The sequence below is a fragment of the Acyrthosiphon pisum genome, chromosome X, assembly GCF_005508785.2.
Source record: "Acyrthosiphon pisum isolate AL4f chromosome X, pea_aphid_22Mar2018_4r6ur, whole genome shotgun sequence".
Taxonomy (NCBI): Eukaryota; Metazoa; Arthropoda; class Insecta; order Hemiptera; family Aphididae; genus Acyrthosiphon; species Acyrthosiphon pisum.
The window spans coordinates 40,309,921-40,310,473 of record NC_042493.1 but is presented as its reverse complement, the minus strand read 5'-3'; positions in this window follow the sequence as shown (position 1 = coordinate 40,310,473).

Genomic DNA, 553 nt, shown 5'->3' with positions numbered 1-553 from the left:
GACAAAAATGTATAACGATTCATCAATCGAGAACGGCTGGTCCGATTTGGCTCAAATTTTTTTTAAGATGTTCGTAACTGCCAGGAGAAGGTTTTTACGAAATAAAATTTTAGGAAAATCCACCGGAAAGGTAGGAAATCTCAAATTTGTATGTTAAAAATACAACAGTGGCACAACAGTGTATTATATTATATTGGTTGCTATTGGTTAATCGGGCATGTTTGTTGATTTCATATAAAATAAAAATGAATCGCAGAATGTGTTGCTAAGCGCAATAATTCTACTGTACGTGTGTTGTGACTGAACTCCTCCTAAATGGTTAGACCGATTTGAATGAATTTTTTTGTATGCGTTTGCGTTTATTCATCTGATTTTAGTACGGTTAAGTTAGGTTAGGATTTTGTATTAATTGATTATATCAATCCACCATAGGTAGAATACGAAAAACTTGGTATAACTTTGATACTGTAGAGTTAAATCATACACTAACGTGCATACAGCACGGTGTAGTGATCCCTCACTAACGCTTACAATTTTTGAATCCAACGACGTT